The sequence below is a fragment of the Xyrauchen texanus genome, chromosome 17, assembly GCF_025860055.1.
Source record: "Xyrauchen texanus isolate HMW12.3.18 chromosome 17, RBS_HiC_50CHRs, whole genome shotgun sequence".
NCBI classification, from domain to species: Eukaryota; Metazoa; Chordata; class Actinopteri; order Cypriniformes; family Catostomidae; genus Xyrauchen; species Xyrauchen texanus.
In genome coordinates, this window is record NC_068292.1 from 43,122,017 (window position 1) to 43,147,909 (window position 25,893).

Genomic DNA, 25,893 nt, shown 5'->3' on the forward strand with positions numbered 1-25,893 from the left:
GGCATTTGTCGAGAGACTAGCCAGCGGACCAGCTAAACGCCAGCTTAGCCAGGATGGAAGACTAGCTTAAACCAGCTAAGTCCAGCAAACCAGCTTTGGCTGGAGGTGAAAACAGCAGTACTACAGTAACCAGTGAGCAAGGGCAATGAACAATACAATGTTGTGTTGATTATATGTTGTCAATGTATTGTTTTGCCATGTTAATTATTTCTCTCTCATCATCTACAGGTTACACAGTGGCTGAAAAATTACTAACAATGATGTAATAATTCAGCACCTTTGACTGCTCTTTAATGAAAGCAATATTATTTGTTAACTCATAGCTGATACAAACTGGTCATGCAAGATTTCTTTTAAAGATTTGGCACGTTCAAAGTTTCAAAACAGATGCAGCCTGGCACCAGATTATGTAATCTGACGCAATTCTCGTGGAATCTGCCTTTTATTCCAATACCAAGAAACAGGCGTGACAAGATGTGTTTATACTCATACTAGCGTTCAGGTAAAACAGCATTGTGTTAGCATTGAGTCTCACAGGTTTATCAAGTTTTATTTGTTCATTAGCTAATCTTTATGCGTTGTTCTCAGGACCATCACCTTTACTCTGAGATGAAGTGATCTTCATAGAGAAACATGACTCCCTTTTATGTATGTTGTTGTGTGAACAACCAGTGCAGATATCACAAACACAAAAATGTGTTGTTGGGAATAGAGGTTGACCGATTGTGGATTTCGTGATACAATAACTAAGGTTGTGGGAAAGGCTGATAGCCGATTAATCGGCCTATAGTTTTTAAAATCGATTTATAGAATTAATAGAATCTTATTCTTTCCTTACTATGATGGGCTCTGACAAAGAGTCCTAAATGAATGAAGTCCCATATGCAGTTTATTGTTCAAACAAAATCCCCAAAATAACCAGACACAATTCAGATTTGGTGCATGATGAGGGACTTTTAAGTATAAACAAGTTTAAGCAAATATCGGCATTGATTTTTGCCTATAACGATAGTTCCAAAAAGCAACTCTTGGTACAGATTAATCGGCAAAACCGATATATCGGTCTTCCTCTAGTTAGAAATGGTCACGTTATAATGATTGCACTTAAGGCACTTTTCCGCTGCACGTTACGGTTCGACTCGCCTCAACTCTACTCGCTTTACTTTGCTGTATAGTGCAGTGGCTGATCGTCATAGTTACGCCGCCTCTACTGCCGTGGCATCATCTTAAACATGACACAAACTGACCAAAACAATAACACGACCGCTAGCTGTTAGCTACTAGCACATTGTGCTGCATAAAGCAGTTGTTGCATGGTGATTTTACACAAGAGTAACAGTTAAATTGGTCTGGTTGTTTTAGAAGCTTCCAGTAGCTGCTCAACTAACTAAAGTGAAGCTTTCAAGCAGAGTATTGAGTTAACGTAACACAACGTACCATCCTCCATCATGGATCAACGCCAGTCCAGGGCTCTCTCCCTCCCATTGCTCGCAGGTTTAGATAGCGTCCATTTGGTCGAACCACTTCCACTTTTCCTTGATGGTTCTGTAGTCACTTAAGTTTGTTTAACTTTTCCCTACACTGTTGGTAGGTCCGGTGGTAGCCGTGTGCGCCCAACAGCTGAGAGACATCCCAAGAAAAACGTCTGCACCACGTTTAATGACCACAGCCTGGTTTTGCGCACAGCCATTTCTTTTTTCACAGTTCAAGAGGTGTGTTGACAAATGATACTGTTATCGCTGTTGCTAACTTTAAAACTAGCGTGTTGATGTCCCGTGTCGGAAATCCAGTGACGCTGGTAGTGACTATTCTCCCTGACCAATCAGTGATCTGCAGGGTTTTGGACCGTGGCATGATTGTTGGTGCCATACGGGCTGGTTTGAGTATTTCTGGGATATTCACACACTACAGTCTCTATAATTTACTCCGAATGGTGCTAAATCCAAATAAACACCCAGTGTGGGGCAGTTCTGTGGATGGAAACACCTTGTTGATGAGAGAGGTCAACCGAGAATGGCCAGACTGGTTTGAACTGACAATGTCTACGGTAACTTGGATAACCACTCTGTACAATTGTTTGAGAAGAATATAATCGTTGAATGCTGTTCTGAGATGGCGCGGTTTTGTTGGCGCGGTTTTGGCGGCACGAGGGGGACCTAGACAATATTAGGCAGGTGGTTTTAATGTTGTGGCTGATGGAATGTGTCATGGTGAAAATGACAATTTTCGACTATGGTTTTGGATCAAACAACAGGTAAAAATATAAATTAGGAAAGAGCCATCATCATGATTTTTACACATAGATTGGTAGGTCTATTACTAAAATCTGTTGACTTCAGCACCGCTTGTTGCATTATATGCCACAAATATAGTCCAAAATGGGGGAAAAAAAAACATTTTTGTGTTGTTTTTCCAAAGTTGGAGTGCCTATAACTTAATATCCTTTTAAATTGTGGTTAAGAACGAACTTTCCTTTTGGTATCGTCATAATTAAGGCCCTATATGGTTAAATCCCAAAGATACGGGGCTCTCAATGGTCAAAAACCAAATGTGGGTCACATGGTATGAAGCTAGTTTTTCTTGTCCAACAAAACGGGTCTGAAGTGCAAGTAATGCTTAACAAGAAATGTACCTTTTATTCATACTAAAACAGTGATGTCCTATTTAGAAAGTCCCAAAATATGCTATTGTTCAGAATAAAGGATGTGGGTAGCTCGTGGGACACCTACATCTAGAAATGCACATCTGCAAAACTTACCAGTAAACAAATGATCAAAAACAGAATTTTGAGCAGGGGACTCTGTTTGAGTCGACACGGGATGACCCAGCATGTGTAAAATGTTCATGAAAAACAACATCATGATGATCGTGTGCAAGAGGCTGTGATTAATATTCTAAGTGCACTTTAGGGAAATAATACAATGCCACAAATGAGTAGAATATTGCTCAATTTTATTTAAACGAATGTTGGCTATTTCCTCAGGGTTGTTTTCTCGCCTTGCAGCACATGCCAACATGCCCATATGCTTTAGAAAGTGTGTCACCCTGGCATCCATCAATGGGGTTTTAATGGGCACATTGTCGGGGCATCACCGGCAGTGTGCCAGCATGAAGGTGAAATGACCTTATAGTAGCTGAGCGTGTATGACTGCTGTCTGGCTGTGCTGCTGTCAATCCGCTGTGTCTTTTATAGAACAAAACCAGCTTTAACCTGTTTAAGATGGTTAGCTGGCCTCCCAGCCTGTCCAAGCAGTTTTTGCTAGTCTGTTTTAATGGTTTTAGAGGGTTTTTTGGCATTTGTCGAGAGACTAGCCAGCGGACCAGCTAAACGCCAGCTTAGCCAGGATGGAAGACTAGCTTAAACCAGCTAAGTCCAGCAAACCAGCTTTGGCTGGAGGTGACGCTTTGAGTTCAAAACAAAAACCCAAAACCGTAAAATTTTCACTCCTATGAAATTGCTGATATACGCGCACTTGGGTCGGCTGTGGCTCAGGTGGTAGAGCGGGTCGGCTGCTAATCGCAGGGTTGGTGGTTCGATTCCCGGCCCACATGACTCCACATGCCGCAGTGTCCTTGGGCAAGACACTGAACCCCAAGTTGCTCCCATAATAATAATGAGAAAAGAAGTGGCCCAAGCACTGAGCCCTGAGGTACCCCAGTAAGTTGTTGACGTGGCTTGGATACCTCACCTCTCCAGGCTACCTTGAAGGACCTACCTGAGAGATGGGATTTAAACCAGTCAAGCACACTCCTGTACTACCCAGCGAGGAGAGGGTGGAGAGCAGAATCTGATGGTTGACTGTGTCAAAGTCTGCAGATGACCTGGAGAAGGTGAAAAGGAATTGGGTCAAGGGAACAGGTGGTGACGTGGTTGGAGAGGAGGAGTTTAGAAGCATGAAAACACAGATAGAAAAAAACTATGGTTGATTTATAATTTATTACTTTGTCTAAACTCTGTGAATTTAAATGCACAATCCAGAAATTATAACAGGCACCATATGTTGAAGGGTTGGCATTCTGAAGAGCATGTGATATTACATATGTATTCTTTCGCGTTCGTATGTAAATGCCGAAACAACACCATAAACGGATGCGATGGTTGTGAAAATGGTACTTACCAATAGACTACATGATGAGGGAAACCATTCGAAACACTTGACATCAGAATTATATCCATTGATGTTGCACGACTGATTGAATTAAGATTGAAATCACAGCCGTTTTCTTTCATTGTGGTTCTCTTAAAAATGTTGGCATGGCATGTTCAACAGATCCAATCCATGTTTAATTGAAATGATTCATTTCAGTGAACAGTGAAAAACCTTTAGTGACTCTTTGTACATTTTTAAAGCATAATTCCAGTAAAACAGTGATCTGATGACAAAATAAGGTAAGTGACAAAACATTGGAATCAGCCAAAAATGTTGCAAAAATTTTAAATATTTTGAGCATGTGGCCTTTAACTCTCTTTGTGACTCTTGTGGTATCTACTCTGTCATGCTGTGTGACTTCACGAGCTACACTGCACTGTTTACTTCCTCAAAACATTGCTTTCATTGTAAAATGGAGGGGGAAAAACAATTACATAAAAATATATAGCATATTAAGAAACGTTTTGTTTCCATCTTCAGTGGAAAAGAAACCAGCTCTCTTTGCACATTTTTTTGTAATCGTAGTTGCACATGAATTCAGTTCTTCCTTTTTCACTTTAGTTGTAATGTGACCTCAGTCTACTCACTTGCTTTTTGGAACCCATAAATGCATGAATGTTCATGTTTTGACGTCGAATACATTGAATAACCCAACGATTTCAAATCTCATGTACAAATCCTATGTTTTCTTACGTTGTTCTGATAGTTTGTGCTCAAGGATGTTCTTCTCTCACACAGGTTTCCATTTGATTCCACGAGTGTCCAGTATCGTGCCGGAGAGCTGTTTGCTCATCGTGGTGGGCCTGTTGATTGGCGGTCTTATGAAGTTGGTGGGTGAAGTCCCAATAGTGCTGAAATCAGATATCTTTTTCTTCTATCTCTTGCCTCCCATCATCCTGGACGCCGGCTACTTCCTGCCCATAAGGCAGTTCACGGAGAACCTGGGCACCATCCTCATGTTCGCAGTGGTGGGAACGCTGTGGAACGCCTTTTTCATTGGTGGTCTTCTGTATGGGGTGTGCCAGCTCGAGGGCGTTGACCTGGTGAATGTGGACCTCCTGTCCTGCCTGCTGTTTGGGTCCATCGTCTCCGCTGTCGACCCGGTGGCCGTTCTGGCAGTGTTTGAAGAGATCCACATCAACGAATTGCTCCATATTCTGGTGTTTGGAGAGTCACTACTCAATGACGCAGTCACTGTGGTGAGTACATGAAGTCTACCGAAAATAAAGTCAATAAAGTAGTCAATAACGAGACAATGTAATGATTCGCCATAGCAACTTTCAATGCCACAATGAAAACTAATATTGAAGACACTCTTTTATTTATAGTTACACATCAATACCAATAATTAAATGAATGAAGCAACCGTCAGTTGAATTATGCATGTTTTTCCAAATGCACGTTTACCTTGAGTCATCTCATTTAACAATGTCTCTGACAAATGTGTCGTAAAGCTGAATATTTCTTTTTATCGCTGCATCACTGTACAGTTAGACAGAGTGAAAATTAATATAATGCATTTTAAAAAGGTGTAACAATGAATTAAAGGAGTTAGGGCTGCATCTAACGATTATTTTTGTTGTTGATTAATCTATCGATTATTTCTTCGATTAGTCGACTAATCTAACGATTATTTTTCCGATTAATCTAATGCATATTTTTGGGATTAGCCGATTTATCCATTGGCAAACTTTCCAATAAATAATAAGTACAACTTCTACATTAGTATTTCAAACTTTTATTAATTCATTTTCTGAATTTTTTTTGTATCTGTCCCTATTCAAATAAACAATAAATAAATAAATAAATACACTAGATTACAGCCTAGGCTACTGTTAATATGTAAATATAACGTTATTGTTTGTTTTTAAAGTCTACATTAGAGACATGCATGGACGGATTTCTCCCTTAATAATTCCTAAAAAGCGGACATCTCTGTTATTATCAATGAAACTGACTGCACAATGAATCTTTCATTATATCGATTTGCCAGTATGCAGAATTCAGCACTGAACAAAAAGTCCATTTTTGAGCGGTGAGGAGATTCCATCTTAAATGCTTCTGATTGGCCATTGCGCTCAAGAAATCAACACATATGTCTGTGATTGGCTACATTGTTAAACGCTGCAAACATGTTATACATAGAAACGATTTACAGGCCAGGGTCTATCTATTTTGTTTTAGTTGTTCTTGTTGCTTTTGTGCAACAGATGAATGACAATTTATTTGTTTTGAGATGTTCAATTTATAGATTTCTATTTTATGGAGTCCCGCTGAATCGCTTTTATTCTCCCAAGAACCAGCACACACACGAGTGCATTATCACCGCACCAAGACTCGCCATCAGATCCCGCGCCGCACTCTGTTGTGTTGGGTCCCGCGGAGTGCATGTCTCTAGTCTACATGTGCATACACAACTTTTAAAAACGGGCAATTTAAATGCACTGAAGGCTTCGTTGACAGATTTAAGTTGAAGTTATAAATGAAAGTCCATTTTATTGTCGCCGAATGGGCCAATAAATTACATCTGCACCGTTAGCAATTAACACTATTAACTAGCACACAAGCTGTAATAGCTGAAAAAAGAAGGTATGACCGCAACAACAACTCCAAAAACTCACTGTAATAAAGCCTACTACTTACCCAGCTGGCTCGCCGCTTTGAGTTCGCAGAGTCACAGGATGTTTCCTTTTAAGATGCTCGCTCATAGCAGTTGTGCTGCCATGGTATGACATTTCCGCTTTGCATAGTGAACAAAGCACCTTTCTGTTCGGCTGTAGTTTAAAGTATTCCCATACTTTGGATGATCGTGGTCTGGCTTTATGTGATAAAGCCAGATTGTCATTTTCACCATGAGCTGGAGCAGAAGCCGCCATTACTCGATATTTAAACGTAAATAATGAATGTGACGCGTCGACGCGTCATTGCGGCCCTAAAAGGAGTGTATATAAATATGCCACCACTCCTGTTAAGGTACATGAAGTATAGTCTGTCAAAATGGTCTGCACTTATATAGCGTTTTTTGTTTTTTTACCTTAGAGGTTACCAAAGCGCTTTACACTGCATCTCATTCACACATTCACACACACATTCACACACCAATGACGGCAGAGCTGTCATGTAAGGCGCTAGCCTGCCATTGGGAGCAACTTTGGGTTCAGTGTCTTGCCCAAGGACACTTCAGCATGTGGAGTCATGTGGGCCGGGAATCAAACCCCCAACCCTGCGATTAGCAGCCGACCCGCTGTACCACCTGAGCCACAGCCGCCCCATAATGCCGCCCCGTCAAACTCAATGTGGATCGACAGAAACCATTTTGAGAAATAAATATCACCAATCGGTTGTAATACACCAGTCACACTGTTAAAATCTTTTAAATGTTTATTGGTATAGGCCTCAAATTTTTCTAATTGGTGCATCACTAAATAAAATGGAATGGGAAATACCATGAAAACACAGGCAGCCAAAAGTTTGGAATAATGTTCAGATTTTGCTGTTTTGGAAGGAAATTGGTACTTTAATTCACCAAAGTGGCATTCAACTGATCTCAAAGTATAGTCAGGACATTACTGATGTAAAACAGCACCATCACTATTTGACAAAAGTCCTTTGTGATCAAATCTAGACAGCAGCATCACTCCAACACCTTATCCTTGAGTAATCATGCTAAATTGATCATTTGGTTCTAGAAAATCACTTGCCATTATATCAAACATAATTGAAAGCTATTTGGTTCATTAAATGAAGCTTAACATTGTCTTTGTGTTTGTTTTTGAGTTGTCACAGTATGTAATAGACTGGCATGTCTTAAGGTGAATATTAGGTCAGAAATGTCAAATAGAAACATCTTTCTCTAGAAACTCATCAGTTAATCATTGTTTTGAGGAATGAAGTTGAAATGCTTGAAATTACCAAAAACTGAAGATTTCATACAAAGGTGTACAACGCTAGAGTCTTCAAAGATAAAACACAACTGGCTCTAACAAGGACAGAAAGAGATGTAGAAGACCAGATGTGCAACTAAACAAGTGGATAAATACATCAGAGTCTCTAGTTTGAGAAATAGACGCCTCACATGTCCTCCGCTGACAGCTTCATTGAATTCTACCCGCTCAACACCAGTTTCATGTACAACAGTAAAGAGAAGAGTCAGGGGTGTCTTATGAGAAGAATTGCAAAGGAAAATCCACTTTTGAAACAGAAAAACTAAAAGAAAAGGTTCGAGTGGGCAAAGAAACACAGACATTGGACAACAGATAATTGGAAAAGAGTGTTACGGATCTAAACCCCATTGAGCTTTTGTGGGATCAGTTAGACTGTAAGGTGCGTGAGAAGTGCCCGACAAGACAGACACATCTATGGCAAGTGCTACAGGAAGTGTGGGGTGAAAGGTCACCTGAGTATCTGGACAAACTGACCGCTAGAATAACAAGAATCTGCAAAGCTCTCATTGCTGCACATGGAGGATTTTTTGATGAGAACTCTTTGAAGTAGTTTAAGAAGTTCTGAAGATTTTTGTCAAATTGTAATAGCAATTTGTCACATTATTAATGTCCTGACTAGTTGAATGCCACTTTGGTGAATAAAAGTACCCATTTCTTTCCATAAGAGCAAAATCTGTACATTATTCCAAACTTTTGGCCACCAGTGTACATACTTTATGAACAATTGAATGTGCTTTAATGGCCTTCAGTCCAATAGTGGATGCCACTTGGGGCATAGCTCACCACAGATGTCCAATTAGAGACGATAAGAATGCAGCTTGATGGTCTTTTAACCCTTTATCACCAACACCATAAAATCCACAGAGTGCTTGTGTGTCCATAATCAATCCATAAGAATATCACTATCGTTCTAGTATCATCGTATACCATTCTAGTTGTAACGACGTGAAATACCCTTTGTGAAAGTGGAATAAACCAATGTTAAGAACTATATGCATTAACTGAGAAGCGACCAATAAATCCCCCAATGACTAACATATACTATACGTGCATACACAATGTACTGAGCCCCAAATGCCTACAAAATAGATGTAAGCCAGTTCTTTAAGCTGTGTGTACAGTATAAACGGGCATTAAATGAGCAGGCAGTTCTGTTCCCATTCACACTAACAACAGTGAACAAAACAACCATTTAAAACAAGCTGTATCTTTGTGTAAATTGCAAGAGGGCAAGAGTTTGTATTAGGCCGGATAGGTCCCCGACTGTTAAGTCCCAGTCCATGCAAAATCCGAAAGACTTCTGAGTGATCGAGGATGTGCATTATTAAAAAGTGCAACAAAAAGGAGTGTTATCGTTGTAACTAAAATCTGTATTTTGGTAAAATAGTAGCTGTTGGATGTCAAATTTAGGTTTAAAATGCACCATATTTAATAGAAGTTCGACAAATACAATTAAATCATATTTTCATAAGAACAGACACAAAAAATGGCTCCATTTTTAAGATTTTTGCATTTTAGTTTCATAACAAATTTCCATAAAATTGAATTTATTAATATCTTTAACAACATTTTATTAAATTAAAATTAATACAACTATTAATTAATTTGTTTTTAAGACTACTGATTTAAATTTGATTGAAATTTGTTTATAAAATTCGAAAGGCGTAAATCTTAATTTCGCTTTTAACTTAATTTATCTTAATTTTATATTTTTTTTAATGCAGTCATTTATATTCATAGAATAAAACAATACAGAAATATGTTACTATGTGCAAATGAAAGCATGCATACCTATTACCTGTTACCACTGTGGTTTTAATGTTATTTTTTATTTATTTTATTTATTTTTATTTAAATTGTCCTGCTGCTTCCAAACTGTAGATAAACTGTTTTTAATGTGAAAAGAATTTAAATAATTAAAATGTAACATTTTCAATAAAATATTGATACTTAAATGAAAATAAAATGAAACATGAATTGTCTGGAGCTTGATTATACCGTCCTAACTTCCCTCCCTCTGTTTTCCAGGGAGCGTTCGCTTAGTAAAAGCGCTCTGTTGTGATAGACGGTGTTGAACTCTGATGCACAGTTCTTGTTCTTCTCTCTGTAGGTTCTCTATCATCTGTTCGAGGAGTACAAAAGTGTGTCTTCCATCACTTTCGTTGATGGGTTACTGGGAATCGCGTGTTTCCTGGTCGTGTCGTTGGGTGGTATCATCGTGAGCTCATCTACGGCATTCTGGCGGCGTTCACGTCCCGGTTCACCTCGCACACGCGCGTCATCGAGCCTCTGTTTGTCTTCGTCTACAGCTACATGGCGTACCTGTCAGCAGAGTTGTTCCACCTGTCTGGGATCATGGCGTAAGTTACACAACTTCCTGTATCACTCTATCGATGTTTAAACGTGTGAAAATTCATGCTGTTTACTTCATGCATGTTAATTATCGCGGTATACCGTATACCGCCAATTTTGAACTCGCTCAACTCTTATTACATTTTTATAAAAGATTATAAAGAGAGGCATTTTGGTAACACTTTACAATAACGTTCCATTCGTTAACTTTTTAGTTTAACTATTACAAATAAATGGTCTGCACTTATATAGCGCCTTTTTAACCTTAGCGGTATTCCTAGCGCTTTACACTGCGTCCCATTCACACTCATACACCAATGATGGCAGAGCTGCTATGTAAGGTGCGAGCCTGCCATTGGGAGCAACTTGGGGTTCAGTGTCTTGCCCAAGGACACTTCGGCATGTGGAGTCATGTGGGCCGGGAATCAAACCGCCAAACCTGCGATTAGCAGCCGACCCGCTCTACCACCTGAGCCGCAGCTATTGTTAGTTCATGTTAGCTAATGTTGTTAAAGGGATAGTTCACCCCAAAAATGAAAATTCTCCCAGATGTGAATGACTTTCTTTCTTCAGCACAACACAAATGAACATTTTCAGATCTGTTGGTCCATACAATGCAAGTGAATGGTGACCAGAACTTTGAAGGTCTATATATATGTTCTGGTCACCATTCAAAGGCAGCATAAAAGTAATCCATACGACTCCATTGGTTTAATCACTGTCTTCTAAAGCCATCCAATCCATTTTGGGTGAGAAACAGACCAAAATGTAACTCCTTTATCACTATAAATCTTGACGGCAGAAAAAGAGTCGCATCACATCTGGGATGGCATGAGGATGAATATTTTTCTTTTTGGCTGAGCTATCCCTTTAATTTTAACAAATGGAACCTTATTGTAAAGCTGCTACCAGCATTGTGTAAGTGGAATGACATATTAGACTATGAATGTGTATTAACCCTCTTATTGTCCTAAGAAACTTCATTCTTCTTAAATTTAAATTGATCAATTGTCACACATTATACATACATTTCTGCATATACATGGTGAAATTATTTATTTTTCACATATCCCAGCTAAGCTGGAGTCAGAGTGCAGGGTCAGCCATGATACGGTGCCCCTGGAGCAGATAGGTTCAAGGGCCTTGCTCAAGGGCCCAACAGTGATGTCTTGGTGGTGTTGGGGCTTGAACCCCTGACCTTCTGGTCAGTCCTGCCCTTATGTCCTTCGGGTCATTTTTTACCCATATAGCAAACCATTCAAATTACCTATTAAAGCTGAATAACATCCAGAAGGTCTGAAGGTAAGTGGCCACATGTGGTTATTTCCATATGGGTCAAAATTGACCCATTAAGACAATGGATGGAGTAATTGGTTTTAAATGGTTGTTTCGATGGTCTTGACAGTCGCAAAGTTTGCTGCATTCTTTCTCAAAAATGACTCTAGGTCAATTGGAGGGATAAGAAAGTAAATAAGGTACATTTTTACGTTCGCAATGACTTTTATTGTTTTACAGAATGTGCGTTAATCACTAGACTCTTTATTTAGTTCTGCTTTACTTGGAAAACGTTTGGTAAGGGACTTTGTGGAACTGCTGAATAATGGTTTTGTACTTCTAACTAAATGATAAAAATCAATAAATAGCCAGATGAAACCGGGGCAGTGCTGCCGTATCTCTGATTCGTAACGGTGATTCAACAGCTTGTCTTGACAGCTCACGGACACTATAGGCTACATCTGACCTATTATGCTAGCAGCAGGAAAAAAGAGTCTCTGTGCTCATGAATCAAAAGCCGGTGAGAACTCACTCAATACTTCAGCACTAAAGGGCTCTTGGTTATGACTTGGTGACAGTAAAGTCGATAATAATAATAATAAAAAAAGTCTGCCGCTCATACAGGCCTGGCCTCAGAACAGTTTTATACAAAAGTGGGTCTCAACACTGCCATGGTAAAACGAAGTAGCTACTATAAAACTGAAACTGACATCATAGTTGTGACATGCAGTTACAATGAAATGTGGTTTGTTAATGCAGTAATAGAAAAATGCCTGTTTTATAAAGTGTTGTGAAAATGAAAAGAAAATGTGAGTGGTGCTTGACGTGGCAAAACTAGTCACATAGCATATTTTAGCATGTTGCTAAGCACTAATATTATGATCCTATAATGTTGCTAGCATGTGTTAGAATGATGCTAGTACATTATTAGCATGTTTTACCACATCGCTAGGCGATGCTAACATGTGTTAGAATGATGCTAGCACATTTTTGCATGTTTTACCACATTGCTAGGGGATGCTAGCATGTGTTAGCATGATGCTAGTACGTTTTCAACATGTTTACCACATCGCAAGGCAATGTTAACATGATGCTAGCATGTTTTAGCACTTTGCTAGGCGATGCTAGTAAGTGTTTGCATGATGCTAACAGGTTTTAGCACTTCGCTAGGCAATGCTAGCATGTCTTATTATGGTAGCGTGTTTTTAGCATGTTTTAGCACTTCACTAGGCGATGATAACAGGTTTGTAGCATGTTTTAACACTTTGCTAGGCGATGCTAACATGTGTTAGCATGATGCTAGCACGTTTGTAGCATGTTTTAACACTAAGCCTATGCCTAATCATTAGTGGAGTAAAAATGTAATGTTAGAGGAGAAAATGCAACGCCCGAATCATGCTCATCACTGATTATGTAATTGTGATTTACTCCCTGGTCTCAACGTGGGATCCGAACCCTGGTCTCCCCCGCTGCTGACTTGACATCTATCGCGGTGCGCCACAGGGGAAAACAATCGTACTAGAGCCGATGCATACAAATCCTGTAGGAGATGACAGCAGTCCGTGAGTCGGCATAATGTCGCCGTTCCTTGTGTACTGATAATGTAGTTCTAGCGGGAAGACTAGCAGCTATACATCATCGCGCCATTAGCTGGGTAACTCCTAGTCAATCACATGTAAGCCATTGCTTTATAAGTCTGCTCTCAATCTATCACATTGCCGTTTCAGTGTGCTAACACGGCAACCTCCTCCACCCCACCACCACCTGTTGAGTCCCGTCCCATACGGGGGTAGGCTCCTCGCCCCTGCCTCCTATCTCTGGCAGGATATGACGGTTCCGAGTACAACTTCTTCACTCAAGTCTGCGAGTCTTCCTGATAGAACTATCGGAAACATGCCGACCTCCCATGTGATCATGTTGGTCAGAGGGAGGCAGCGAGGCTCATTACGATCTCGTTGATCTCGTAAACGTGAGCGGGGTTAACTCCAAAATACAGATGGAAAAATCACGTCAGGGGAGAAATTCCTCTGCTTAACACAGATTCGCTCATCGGACTGTCAATCAATCAATGAATGTTGTAGAAAGTGGCTTTTTGAAAAATTATAATCAAACCATGTAAAACTTTAACGGTTACACCCCTAATGTTTCCTCTCAAAATCTATTTTACAAATATATCCTCGAGGCTACAGAGATCCAGCTTTGCGGCCTCAGAGCTTTTCAAATTTGAGTCTGTTTTATAAGTTTGTGAGCAGTGAAATGGCATATTGTGTTAGTCTTGTTAGTCTTAAACTAATCAGTACAGTTACAGGAAATTGCCACATAGAATTGCGCTACACCCTTGAAAGTCTTAATGCATGCAGGAGGAGAACAAATGACAGAAGTTGCCACATAGCACACAAGATGAAACCATAAACCCTGATAATATTATTTGGAAGAACAACTATACTTCTACATAGTTTGAGGCAGGGCTGATAGATGGTCAATTAGATCAACTCACTTATTTGATCGCAGTTTGAACCCTGACAATACAAGCAAGAGAATCTCGCAGGTAGCGTCAAGACCCCTGCAGTCCCCTTTAAAACACATGAGCGGGGTTCGTCTCGTTCACGTTGAGAGGGTAACTGAGCCGAACATTTTCAAGGACGTAATGCAAAGCAAAAGCATCACAGTATTATCACAAATGATTGAAGGTGCAGCAAATTGTCAGTGTCATCCAGGCCATTTCCATCTACAGAACTGCCGTTCACTGGATGATTTTTGGTTTTTGGCACCATTCGGAGTAAATTCTAGAGACTGCTGTGTGTGAAAATCCCAGAAATACTCAAACCAGCCCGTCTGGCGCCAACAATCATGCCAAAACAAAAACTATCATGCCACGCTCCAAATCACTGAGACTTTTCTCCGTTATGATGGTTGATGTGAACATTACCTGAAGCTCCTGACCCGTATCTGCATGATTTTTATGCACTGCACTGCTGCCACACGATTGGCTGATTAGATAATCGCATGGATGATTGTTCCTATGAAACCTGTTGTGTCGTATTAAACTAAATTAATATGAACAAAATAATGAATAATTTTTTGCATAAAGAAAATGAATTATTCTTATTGGCCATTAAGATTTTTTGTATTATGACATAAGTTTCAGCACATTTAACCACCCAATTCTCATTACCATAACTATATATATATATATATATATATATATATAATTATAATGTATAAAAATGAAGATGCATAAAAGTGCATTTTTAAGTCATTTAAGAACAAGAAATAAAGATGGATACAGTGCATATGAACAAAACAATTATATATTATTTACATTCTTAGGAATCTGTGCATCGTGGTAGTGGTTGGTCAAAGAAAAGCTGCTTGTAACTAATTAGTTCACATAATCATATATTACCAGATGTTATAGAAACGTTTTGTTCACTTACACGAATGTTATCAGTTCTAACTTCTGTCAAATGTGGCTTTTCTGTTTAATAGAGATGCACCGATATGAAAATGTTTCGCCAATACTGATTTTATTGAGTTGCAAAACATACCCATGTTTTGCAACTCAGCTTATTTTGGTAATAATAAAAATGATGCTTTGAAAATTTACAAAAATGTACAAAAGCTTTTTTACTGTTTTAACAATAAATAATTTCTATTTAACATGGATTGGATCTGTTGAACACATGACCGGCCAAAATTTTAAAGAGAGCCACAATGAGATAAACTGATTAAAAAGATACAAAAATAACGAAATATGAAAACAACATGACGATTGATAAGAAAAAAGGTTATTTCGTACTTTAAGTCTCTGTTTTTGCAGTTGAAAACATCTGAACTCACATTTTACATGTATGTACTGCAAATGATACAGTATCACATTACAAAGAAATTGTATGCATATGTTGGGCAATTCCATGTAAATGTCAACCACATCATGGAAAAAGAAAAACGTTTGGACCAAATACCCCCCACACCCCTTTAAATTATATTGTTATAATGGATAATGGTGTCCAGACCACTAGAGGGCGCCGCATGCTCGCACAGTGCTGACTGAAATGCAGACTGAAGCGCTGAATGCAGATTGGGGGTGCTTCTCATTTCTAAAATTGTCAATCCTTGTTTCCTTGCTTCCTTTCCTCACTTCCTAACTCCACCCTGTTAGGAAACGTGAAAAGTATGGAAGGAAACCAGTACAGAAGAATCCAAGCAAGACAGATTTGTAAAATGAAGTGTCCTTGCTTCACTTCGGAGCGCATTTTTGCGCAGATGCAATACCTTGTGTGCTGTCCTTTATCTTATTGAAACTTAATTTATTAATATATTCATAATAAATCAAAATAATTGAAGTATGTGACAATCATGGCTTATTTAAATCGCAAAGATGAAACGTGAATTTAAAACTGTTGTGTGAGACGTGAAGGGGGAGGAGAATTTAAGCATGCGTCAGGTGCTTCGAACGCACATGAGGGTCCTTTGACTCATTACAACAGTCCATTGAAAGAGAATCTGACATCCACTATATTACAGTGATATTATAAATGACAAAAATAAAATTAAAACGGACATTTGTGTTGATTTGGTTAATTTTCTACGTGTGATGATCCTGTTTTTACCAGATATGGCGCAGACAATTTTTCGTAAAGATTATTTTCCAGAAAGAAGCTCTTAAGAGCACACAAGAGCATCCACTAAAAGCAGTTTAAATACTGTAGATGGACATAAAAGTATGCATGATGGTAAAATAAGCATAATTAATCACTTATACCCTTTTCTGGTCAATGTAAATTCTCACATATGACAATTGTAGTTTTGAAGCAAACGTCAACTCCTCTTCCGTCCTGCAAGGCATTGTGGGCAATATCAGCCAAAATAGTGTTCACAGATCCACACTTCGAAACTCTACTGGAAACGGTAGACCATCTGGGCAACTTTGAGGCAGCCTTGTAAGGATTAGCAATCGCGCAAGGCCATATTGTGATTTCTATCTTATTTCAATCAATCATGCAGCATTAATGGATATCATACCGATGTCTCATATGTCAAAATCTGCAGGTTTCAAAGTGTTTTGGATGGTTTCCCCATATCATGTAGCCTATAGCTACATGCCACTTTCACAACTGTCATGTCTGTAATGCTGGTTTTTCCACGTTAATGTGAGAACGAGAGAGAATATAAATTAAACACATGTTCTTAGGAGTTCTTAGGAGTGTTGTGGCCATCATTATTTCTGGATTGTGCATTTGAACTCCAGAGTTTTTACAAAGTGTGTCGATAATTATAAACACATTCATATCAGCATTGGTTTTAATTAGTTCAATCATTGGCTGATGAATATTGGCAGCCGATATATCAGTGCATCGCTACTATTTCAGATAATTAGGGAAGTGATTCTAATTCACAGGTTATGCACTTTTGAATCAAGTTGCTTTCTTTTTTATTAAATGCCAGATAAAGATGCTTTGCAATATAATTCTTGCCCACATAAGTTATATCCAGGGCTGGACTGGCAATCTGGCATACCGGGAATTTTCCCGGTGGGCCGACGCACTTTGGGACCGATCAGGGGCGTCCTGGCCATCGGGAGAATTAAGCGAAACGGCCAGTTGCCATGTAAAATCCCGGGCCGATTTCTCTTCCCAGTCCAACCCTGGTTATATCCAATCAATTTCTACTACTTTGAGCACATTTGACCAAAAACTGTGCTGTTTATAGAAGTCTCTACTTCATGTCTCATAAGTGAACTCTTAAGGGTTGAGAACTTTTGAAGTTAACAGTGTTTCTTTCTCCAGTCTGATCGCATGTGGTGCTGTCATGCGTCCGTATGTGGAGGCCAACATCTCCCATAAGTCCCACACCACCATCAAGTACTTCCTGAAGATGTGGAGCAGCGTGAGCGACACTCTGATCTTCATATTCCTGGGTGTGTCGACGGTGGCCGGGCAGCACCAGTGGAACTGGACCTTTGTCATCATGACCGTCATTCTTTGCTTAGTCTCCCGTGTTCTGGGTAAGCGAAGAGCTGCGTGGAAAGATGACTTGTGACATTTAACATGATTTGACTCATATCGTTATTTGAATTATTCACGAAATATTAAAGGAATATTTGACTCATCATTTATTCATCCTCATGCGGTTTTACATTTTATTGGTAGCTGGAAATGTAACTATTATAGTTTTGGAATTATTATTATTATAATTATCAGTATTACTACTGAATTTGCCACATTAATATCTTTTTGAATTCAGCAGAAATTCTGTGTTTTTAATTACAAAACAAAAGCAATATACTTTAATAATAATAATAATAATAATAATTATGACTAGTATTTTCAGAATATAATAATAATTATTATTATTATGAGTATAGTTATTGTGTTGCTATTGCTGTTCTTATTACATTAGCCAAATGTATGCCCCCTTTAAATTATATTGTTATAATGGTGTCCAGACCACTAGAGGGCGCCGTTTGCTCGCACAGTGCTGACTGAAATGCAGACTGAAGTGCTGAAAGCAGATTGGGGGTGCTTCTCATTTCTGAAATTGTGAATCCAGATTGGGGAAGTGAAACGTGAAAAGGATGACAGGAAACGAGTACAGAAGAATCAAAGCAAGACAGATTTGTAAAATGAAGTGTCCTTGCTCACTCTCGCTTCTCTTCAGAGCGCATTTTGGCAGTCCGAATTCTGCAGAAATTAACTATATGATTTTGCTTAAATTCTCTTTGTTCTTAAATTACATAATAAAAGCAATACGGCTTTATACATTAATAATAATAATAACAACCGTTTATTATTGTTGTTAATTGAATGCTTGAAATTAGTATTGCTTGTGTTATGTATTTTAAGAGAATGCAGAATTTTTGCCGAAGGGCTAGAAACCTATTGTAATTGTTAAGATTTTATTATTATTATTATTATTCCGCCATGAAACCGATCAGGCAGAGCAAACCGTAAGGCCCAGAGACTTGAAACTTGGTCAGATGGTAGTAGTACTGCTCACTACTCAGAACACGGACTCGGCCAAATCGGCCAATAGGGGGCGCTACGGTGATCAAAAACGCTTAACTGCTCATAAATTCTAGACCGTTTGTCGTAGACTCAAGTGCTTTATACCATTGAAATCCGTATATTGTATATCTACGATTTCATTTACATCTATAAGAAGTTTCCGCCATCTTGGATTTTTCATAAAACTTACTTTTGTGAACTAGTCCTAGGTTTTTTATCCGATCGGGACCAAACGATAATATGGAGTCTCAATATCAAAAGATATCAAAAAAGTTTTAACTTTTGACTCGAGCTTGCTACGCTATGCGAAAACATCGGAATTAGGAGTGGCCAATTTTACGTAAATGGCTATAAATCTTGAAGGAAATGAGATATTGGCATGCTTATGTAAGAGGTCAATCTTTGGTCATCCAGAAATGGTGGCACAGTTTTGCCACATGGATTTATAATATACCAAAATACTATAATACCAAATAACATGAAATTGGCTGTACGCATCAGTTAGTCTGAGTTGAAAATCGGCATGCAGTGTTTTTGTCCAAGGTGCCATGACTGTCTATGAGGCTATTGGCTTATCTCAATAAACATGTCCGCCATCGACCAATGAAGTTTGAGCACCTATTAAACAAGGTTAACAGAGGCCGATCGGCACATAACTCAGCTTGTTTGACTCCTGGCTCTTGAGGTCTGTGAGAAATTTGAGTGGTGCTAACAAGTCGCTAACAAGTTTTACGCCTCCGTAATCATGCTGACTTTCACACATATGCATGTGTTAGATCTCCTCCTTCTGAACAACTTTGCCTCAAGAAGCACTGCTGTCAATCAAATCGTTCATTAAATATTCACGATTATGTAAAAAAACATACTTTTGCAAACTAGTCCTAGGTTTTTAGCTCAAACTCAATCAATATAATGCAGTACAATTCTCTGGATGCTCTAGGTCAATAGTTATCAAAAATATTTTGAACATTAACCTTTGGATATATATATTTAACAGGGCCATTTAGAAATTGGGCTTGGCAAAATACACTTAAAAGCCTATAAATCCTAAACGAAAAGTCAAAACTTCACAAAAGTAGGTGAGCACATGCAACATATAATTCTAAAGAAGCAAACTTTTATAGAGATTGGTGGTGGTGCTATAACTGTTAAATTTATTTTAAAAACATATATTTCCATAGTAAATTGCCTGTATTGGCTGTAAATTGTCTTTTACACCTTTGATCTAAGTGGTTACATGCTTGCAAAATAAAACAAAACAAAATACCTATTTACGCATGTGCTTAAAGGCCTTAAACCGCTTGGACCCCACTAATTGCTGCTTGCAGCTATATTTATTATTATTATTGCTTATTACTCATGAGTTTGAAACAGATTTTTTTGTATTTTTAAAAAGAAGTTCATGAATCTGACTGCTATGGTTTTGCAGAATGTTTGTTTTATATGCAACCATTGAGAACAATGCAATAGAAAGATGTTTTTGTTTATTTCTATTGTCTTTTTATTATTTTGCTGGATGTGAATACAAACCAGTTCACTATTTCAGCAACACTAGAATAAGGTTCCATTCGTTAGCATTAGTTAATGTATTAGGTATCATGAACAAACAATGAACAAAATATGTTTTACAGCATTTATTCATCTTAGTGTATAAAAATAAAAAATAAACATTAACATTAAGATTAATAAATGCTGTAAAAGTATTGTTCATGTTAACTAATGTTACCAAATGGAACCTTATTGTAAAGTGTTACCACTATTTCTAACCATAATAAAACTAAATGAAAATAACATGTTTTAACAAGCTGTCTTTGAATTTTATTGAACTGCTGTCCACTTAATAAATGTAATGCCCTAAAGGTACGAATGGTGGCATGTATATTACTCCTTGTGTTTAGTGAAACATTTTTACTTTCCTCCAAAGGTGTCATCGGCTTGACCTTCATCATCAACAAGTTCCGTATCATGAAACTGACCACTAAGGACCAGTTTATCATAGCATACGGTGGTTTGAGAGGAGCCATCGCCTTCTCCCTGTGCTACCTCCTCGACCCTCATCTCTTTCCCAAGAAAGATATGTTCCTTACTGCCATCATCACCGTCATCTACTTCACTGTGTTTGTGCAGGTCAGTGTCCAACTGAACGACATCTTCCCATTTTCAGAATATCAAGAATGTTGTCATGTCTTAGTATCCACAACTAAATGATTGAAGACTAGTTTAACCCGCTCTGGAATTAGTATATTGAATAATAACATTATTTATTACACGGCTCTCTGGAATAGTCTATTCTGATTGGTCAATGGCGCCATCCAGTGGTCAGATATTGCTCTGGAACAACCGCACATCTGAGGGTTTAGACGTATCGGACCGCTCATCCGGGTTCTGCGAGCCGCCTCTTATTGTGCGATAACAACCGGCTGACTGTACGTACATAATCATGAATTGTTTCTTCACGTGGATAAATGGAGCAGTGTTTGTGCGGATATTCTGCGAAGTTAAGGCCATTGCAGTGAGCCACGATTCATTTATTTTGCGAGTGAAGGCGTCCAAGTGCAAGCAATTATTGATATAAAGCCAGTAATATTTATTTTTTACATTATTCCCTGTGGTTTAATTCCTTTAGACTAGATTAATTATTTGGTTTTGCCGTGGTATATTGTTCTCTCGTGGCTCTTTGTGAGAGCTGTTGAAGCCCTGATGCAACTGTATCTTGCCGCTGCTCTGACGTATGCACGAGCTGCTGAAAACGGCTTTGGCGAAAGTGGCCCACTTCGTATATTGTTCTGAATGATTCAAATCATAACATGAAGCTTTCTGCTTTGTGGAAGAAGCAGAACCCGCAGGGAATTCTGTGTACAGTACACACCAGGTGGAGAGATCGCAATCTTACGATGTTTATATTACAATACACTTGTTTTTTGCTGATGTGGGTGTGTATAGTATTGTTGTTTTAGCATGTCTGAGGGGTTTAAATCGGTATATCTCTAATGGTTTTGCTTGAGGAACCAGATTTTATAATGGACATGAAGTGGTGACCCAAAACCCAAAGTTGTTTTGGTGCAAAAATCAACCATTGAAATGTGTTAAATACCATGAAATGGAAACTGAAACTCAATAATATGCGTCATCATTTACATAAATAACTTTGTGCAGCCTAAACATCTCTTAAATTTCGATGGTGTCAAGCTCTCGACAGCCAATAAAACAGTTTGATTGGATAACAACAACAACAGATATAGGAAGCGTTTTCTCCTCCAGCGGGGGGCGCCAAAAGCGAGTGAAATGGTGTCGTAATCAGACGAGATTTTTACTAAGTAAAACGTACCTCCCTAACCTAAAACTTCAACCTAAACCTAATCAATGGTGTCAATCAAATGAGAGGTGAGCAGAATAGACATCCTTACCTTTAAACCAACACCTAAACCTCACCGATAGTGTCCTAAAACAAAATGAGAAATGAAAAGCAACCACGCCATCTCATGTCTCTTCTATGACACTTTCGTCTCACAGCTAGCGTGCTTGACTGGTTTCGAGTCGCAAGTTGGAATCCAGGGCGTGCTGAGTGACTCCAGCCAGGTCTCCTTAGCAACCAAATTGGCCCGGTTGCTAGGGAGGGAAGAGTCACATGGGGTAACCTCCTTGTGGTTGCTATAATGTGGTTCTCGCTCGTTCTTGGTGGGGCGTGTGGTGAGTTGTGCGTGGAATAGCGTGAAGCCTCCACACGTGCTACGTCTCCATGGTAACGCACTCAACAAGCCACGTGATAAGATGCGCGGATTGACGGTCTCAGACGTGGAGGCAACTGAGATTCGTCCTCCGCCACCCGGATTGAAGCGTGTCACTACGCCACCATGAGGACTTGGGGCGCATTGGGAATTGGGCATTGGAGAAAAAAAGCTACTTTAAAACACAAGGTTCAAGTTCGCAGAAATGTCATCTTTGTGTGCATTTTGGTTTCCTAATTTAAAAAATTCAATAAAAACATTTATAGCATTTTGTACTAAATAAATGGCTTTGAATGCGGTCTAACATCAAGTATTAAAATACTTCTTGCACTTTAAAAACATGAGTGTACACAACTGAATCATTAATAAAAATACAAAATAAAAATGCTTTATTTAGTTTTCTCCTACAAATATCATGAATGATTTGAGTCACAAATAATAAGACATTTTCTAGTTTAATAAAATTGTCAAAATATCTTAATTATTTAAAACTAAACACACATTCACTACCTATTTAAGAAATAATAATAACATGTTATTCTGCACTACTCATGCCAACATTTAATTTAATTTTATTTCTACTTTTTTAAAGAATTTCAGATTTTAATCCGGTTTTAATATGTGCTATTGTCACTGCACGGTTACGTCATTGACCGTAAAGTCAGTACAGTGAGGTGTGTTAAGCTTTAGAAAATGTTGACTCAATAATATTATATGAGCGGTTTTATTTTTATTTTATGTAAATAAAGTTTAAAACCCTATAATTTAACAAAATCAAAGACATTATAAAATTAAAAGGAGCAATATGTAACATTGACAAATTCAAAATATTGGAGAGAGTTGTCTCCTCCCCAGACTCGAAGCTCAAGCGGGTTGCCAGGTTGAGGACACGCAACAGGAACGAGCAAACTGACAACGGCTAGCGACGAGCCTTACATTGTATGTTGATCCGCTAATGTATACTTTAGCGATGTTTTTATTGTTTGCCAATTATAAACCAGCTCATGTGGGTTTTTTATAACTCTGTCAATGTTAGCTAGATGTATTGCTGGCTTTTATGGCTGCAGCGCTGTGTTTGCCCGCTAACCTGTTTCAAATCTGGCAACCCGGGGTGTTGAAATACTATTGGGAAATGGGTTGTGGGCGGGATCACACAGGCCAAACCACAAACAGACATTCCGTCCCGGAACGGAGATTTCAAAGTAGAATATACTAGCTGTAGCATTGTTTTTGGAAAAGCCCGTTTTTCAACTTAGCATGTTTCCTACATCTCTGATAATTTATTATGATAATTTGAAGCTTTAGTACAGTAAATATATGACATATTGCACCTTTAAATGAAATGCATTTTAAGCATGTTCTGTATGCAGGTAACTTATTCGGTTTTATAAAGTGTGGCTTAAGTGTCCAGGTACTTTCTAAGGCTGCTGATTTTCGGTGTAGATCTGATTTTAGTGGTCTCGCTGCACAGAGTTTGTTTAATTCACAGGAAGTGGCAGGCGCAGACAGTTTTGCAGTGTCAGGGGTGATTGTGCATTTGAGATCGCTGCCTCCAGATCTGTGAGCTGTTGCAGCATCTGAAATGTAAAAGACCTTCATTGCTTTGTCACAGTCCCAACCGTCTGTTCTTTGCTCAGCATAGGATGAAAAATCATGTTATTGACGAGTGACGGCACACTATAAATTACAGCTCACTCCTCAGGGACAACAGCTGCCGTCTTACTGTGAATAAACTCGATTGCTCCTGGAGTCATGACCTGAAATGCTTTTTGTGGTCTGGTGGTTTTGGTCTGGTGCTGCGTAAAGGGCTGGTTTAGTCATCTTTAACCATGTTAAAGGGACAGTTCACCCAAAAATGAAAATTCTCTCATCATTTACTCACCCTCATGCCATTCCACATGTATTTGCAGAACACCAAAAAAAAATGTTTTTGGAAGAATGTTCTGTTGGTCCATACAATTCTGTTGGTACATACAATGCAAGTGAATGGTGACCAGAACTTTTATGCTGCCTTTATGTGCTTTTTTGTGCTTCAGAGTAATCCATACGACTCCAGTGGTTTAATCCATGTCTTCAGAAGCGATATTATAGGTGTGGGTGAGAAACGGATCAATATTTAAGTCTAGTATTAGTATAAATCTCCACCTTTGACCAGCTCTGCCAGTAGGTGGCGGAATGTGAAAGTGAAAGTGTAGATTTTCAGTCAAAACATACTTAAATATTGATATGTTTCTGACCCACACCTATCATATCGCTTCAGAAGACATGGATTAAACCACTGGAGTCATATGGATTACTTTTATGCTGCCTTTATGTGCTTTTTGGAGCTTCAAAGTTCTGGTCACCATTCACTTGCATTGTATGGACATCATCTTATCGTGTGTAACATGGATTTAACCACTGGAGTCGTATGGATTACTTTTGAAGCTCAAAAAAAGCACATAAAGGAAGCATAAAAGTTCTGGTCACCATTCACTTGCATTGTATGGACATCATCTTATCGTTTGTAACATGGATTACTTTTATGCTGCCTTTATGTGTTTTTTGAGCTTCAAAGTTCTGGTCACCATTCACTTGCATTGTATGGACATCATCTTATCGTTTGTAACATGGATTACTTTTATGCTGCCTTTATGTGTTTTTTGAGCTTCAAAGTTCTGGTCACCATTCACTTGCATTGTATGGACATCATCTTATCGTTTGTAACATGGATTACTTTTATGCTGCCTTTATGTGTTTTTTGAGCTTCAAAGTTCTGGTCACCATTCACTTGCATTGTATGGACATCATTTTATCGTGTGTAACATGGATTAAACCACTGGAGTCGTATTGATTACTTTTATGCTTCCTTTATGTGCTTTTTTGAGCTTCAAAGTTCTGGTCACCATTCACTATTCATCTATCCTTTTAAGGCCCGTTTTACACTGCAAATATAAGCTAAACCCAAAAATAGAAGTTTTGTACATGTAAGTCTGTGTGTAACTTGCATCGAGCACGACAGACGTTATTTTTCAAACAATGGGTTAATTAGTTTTTTACGTCATTGTTTTATGTTGCTCCCAAAAGCCTACAATGCAAATGATTGTTGATAATAAGTTTTAAAGTGCTTTTTCACCAAATTTCACAGTTTTTCGTTTCATTTAGCGTGCTACATGCAGCAAAAATAGGCGCGACGCCGTCACGCTTCATACGCTCAAAAGTATGAAAACTATCACCTGCACTGAAAACACAGTGTTTTGGGTACATGGCATATTTTGTCTGTATAGTTTGCATTTAAATAGAGCATCTTTGAGCAGACAAACACCCATTCTTCATCTCTCCTTGTTTTTTGTTTTGCTTTCTCAGGGTATGACCATCAGACCGTTGGTCGACCTCCTGGCCGTCAAGAAGAAACAGGAATCGAAGCGATCTATTAATGAAGAGATTCATACACAGG

General features: G+C 38.7%; 1 pseudogene; it reads left to right on the plus strand.

The window, feature by feature from the left end:
* The window catches only part of LOC127657919 (sodium/hydrogen exchanger 1-like), a 55,555-nt pseudogene that overhangs the window by 15,594 nt on the left and 14,068 nt on the right, over positions 1–25,893 (plus strand).